The 3,648-nt window shown below is 37.5% G+C and overlaps 1 long non-coding RNA gene across 2 annotated transcripts; it reads right to left on the bottom strand.

Annotated features, from left to right (window-relative positions):
* Positions 1-349: 349 nt before the first annotated feature.
* On the bottom strand, positions 350-2,468 carry LOC131244337 (uncharacterized). Of its 2 annotated transcripts, none has more exons than XR_009170255.1 (3): positions 2,371-2,468; positions 1,644-1,755; positions 350-483 (listed from the first exon to the last, which is right to left on the bottom strand). It is a non-coding gene; the product is annotated as an uncharacterized LOC131244337 (long non-coding RNA). The 2 variants fall into 2 exon arrangements; XR_009170254.1 differs by lacking the exon at positions 2,371-2,468 and adding an exon at positions 2,065-2,146.
* Positions 2,469-3,648: the final 1,180 nt, after the last annotated feature.

Here is a 3,648-nt window from a genome sequence, read left to right as displayed (position 1 = left end):
TTAATAAGTTACCAATGCCCTACATTATAAACAATTCCTTGAGAAACACAATTTTTCTAAAAGAAACAACAAAAGAAGACAAAATAGAACTCTTGAAAATTTAACAGGCAAAAACTACGTTAAAGAATCAGAAGACCTGAAAGATGATTGAATAGCAAGTAATTAACCTAGCGTTACCTTAACATTCTTCAACTCGAACTCCGGATTATGAGCCTAGTACAAGTTCCCAAAAGTCTAACAAGGATGTAACCTTGTCAAAGAGAGCACTTAGATAAGAAGGCGAACCAATCATCTACCTTTAACGTGTACTGGAATTAAATTTCCACTCTTTTTCATTTTAGGCATTTTTGAAAGAGTAAAAATTTCCAGGTTTGAAAGAAAAGAAAAGAACTTACAAATCCCCATCCAAGCATAATGCAAAGCTAACACCCCCACCAAGTGCCAGTAAGTCATTCCAACATAAATAGTAGTACCTGTTTGCACCTGTGTCAAGTAAACATCTGGTAAGCATCATGTATGCTCTTATACCCTGCCATAAGTGACAATAATAAATTGACAAATATAATATATATCTAAGACATAGATGTGTCCCTAGCATTGAAAATAAATGCACAAGAACTCAAACGAAGTTCATAGAATAGTGTGCATGCTAATTCATCATACAAGCAGAGAATTACATGATGCATGGACATTGGACATCATTGGAAAGGACTAGCAACACAAAACATGCCTATGTATAGTAATTCATATTCCTGTTGGGAGAACCTTATGTATAGTAATCATCATTACTGTTTGGAGAACAATCAACTGCTGCAGGTACTAAATCAAACCCCGCATACCATCTGTCCTAGACACATTCACACCCACACCCACTCACGCCAACACACACCACAATGGGTACTAAAACTCATGACCTCTTTGTTGAAACTCTTGTTAGTCTACCACTGAGCCATGAGTAGACACCCAACACAACCAGTAACTTTTGCTCCCATAGATCAAGGGAGGTGGAATTACAAAAATGGGAACTCTGTACTTGCAATACCTTACAAGAATTTGAAATGTTTTATACGCTGCAAGTAACATGAACAAATACCAACAAGCAATTGAACATTAGTGCTGAAGGAAAAATTGAAACTGCAACAAGAAAATATACAGAATCTACTAAAATTGACATAGAATGACAAATTCTACCATGAGTCCTATATTGATAATTGCAATACTTGTGGAAAATTATGGTTTGAATCAAATTATGCCTAGTACCCGAAACTGCATTGACAAGTTCCTCACTACATTCCAATTTTCAATGGCAAATAACTTGCATAAAGTTATTTATTGAGAAACGATTCCACACTTTCTAAAAGCAATGCTGAATGGGCCCTTGCTAAACATGGGAGAAGGTCAATATAAGATGATCTAGCCAACATGAATACAACAGGAAATATATAAGCTCTCCACTTCCTCTGTGTAGCTTGTATCTTTAGAAACATGTGGATGGAAACATAAACCAATCAAAAGATGATGCATTTGTTATATTTCCAACAATTTCATTGAATCAACCATAAAATTCCAAGCTCATTCAATACACGTGTGAATGCACAATGAAACATGGGAAAGAAAGGAATAAGAGCGATATGTAAATTTACGTGGAAGAAAGAAAGTCACATTGAAGGCAGTTTCAAATTGTTCGCAGGGAACTGCTACATAATTTGGGTAGGCCTTGGCAGCTGCTGATTCACCGTATGCACCAGGAACACCCTGAAAAAAAGAAGAAGAAGATTCCAGAAGGTGGTGAGACATGAAGTAAAATTAGGGGCCTGTTTATATGCATGTGGGTCATTTCCCATCAGAGTAGACCCACCATGAGATATGCTGACTATGGAACCCATTATAAAAGATTGTTTGTATGCATGTGGGTCATTTCCCACAGGTAACTAAACATTGATATCAAATACCTGACCCAACGAAAAACAGTGAGGTCCAATTTCCATCATATAATATTCACTACAGAATATGAAGACAAATCAAAACTTGCAGATCATAGACACATTCAAAAATATATAGAACCTTGTACTAGCTGTCCGTTGTTCAGCCAAAACTTTCCTTTGGCTGCGTTGCCAAAAAGCATTTGCAATAATGGGTTCACTATATCTGTAACCAACTCCAACCAAAAACAGAAAATGAAGGTAAGCATTGCTGAAATTGTACTTTTAAGTTTTAGCAGATTATAACTGGTTATACATCCACATATAGAACTGGCCATTCCTTTCAATTAACAAAGACAGCTGAAATAGAAAAGAAAACACAGTGCTGAACTTAGAAGGTCATTTCTAGGTTAAGGTAGAACCCATCAACATAAACCCCTAGCACTACCTTAACTTCCCCTCATTAAGAGCTGTTGGCCACAACATTACATTTCAGAATGGACCTGATGCATTTGATGATGCTTCAACTCTTCACTGGTACAGTGATTGAAGGCTCTCATCTTCGTGGTACCCCTAGCAACATATATATTGTCTATCACCATCATCAAACTATCCAGATTTTTAGATTTCTAAAATCTGTTATTTTTTTCTTTTTTTCATCATCTCAAGTGGTAAACGGTCTTTAAACTCTTGCAAGTTCTAACAGTATATATATATATTGAAATATTTTAAAATGACAAGTACAATACAACCTCAAATACCCAAGTTGTCTAAGGACAACTACGAAAAATGGTACATGTAAATGAAAGCCTTATTTGGATATCAAGATCTTTGAGAGATCATCACTGATGGGTATGAAGAGCCCGCAATAGAGCAAGAAGCCGCCTACACCGCCAAACAAAAGACCAATCTTAAGGATCAAAGAAAGAAATATAAGAAAGCTCTTTTTCTCATCTATCAAGGGTTGGATGATTCCACCTTTGAATGGATCACTATAGCAACATCATGTAAGCAAGCATAAGAGAACTTTAGCACTATTTTTAAGGGTGTTGATCGCATCAAAAGGGTTCGGCTCCAAACCCTTAAAGTAGATTTCGAAGCGACTCACATGAAGGAAGCTTGTGGCAATATTGCTGATTATTTTTCGCGATTGCTTGTAACTGTAGGAAATGGTGAGAAGATTAAAGATGTCTGGATTATTGAAAAGATACTTTGATGCCTCACAACTAAGTTTGAGCATGTGGTTGTAGCGATCGAAGAATCAAAAGATAGTAAAAAACTCTCCATTGAGGAGCTGATGGAGTCGTTGCAAGTTCATGAGCAACGAATGCAGAAGAATGCTAGTTCCATGCCGATGGAACAAGCTTTGGAGTCAAGATTGACTCTGAATAATAACAATGGTAGATGTGGAAGTTCACAACGTGGTGGACGTATTGCTAGCAATCGCACAAGAGGCAGAGGGCACGGATACTAACAAAGTCATGGCTAAAACCAGCAGAAAAATACCAATTTCTATGGAAGAGGAAATGGTAGAGGCAGATCGATGCATGGACGGGGAAGTACAAAGAACATCTAGTGCTATAATGGCAACAAGCTTGGCCACTATGCATCTGATTGTTGGAGCAAACCGGTGAATCAAGACGAGCGATCCAACTATGCCGAAGCATCAGGTCGTGAACAAGAGAGCTCCACACTTCTCCTTGCACAAGAGAAAGGCAGTGATCAG

Source organism: Magnolia sinica, chromosome 4 (genome assembly GCF_029962835.1).
Source record: "Magnolia sinica isolate HGM2019 chromosome 4, MsV1, whole genome shotgun sequence".
NCBI lineage: Eukaryota > Viridiplantae > Streptophyta > Magnoliopsida > Magnoliales > Magnoliaceae > Magnolia > Magnolia sinica.
Note: the sequence above shows the minus strand (reverse complement) of the source record. Positions and strands in the feature narration are given on the sequence as shown.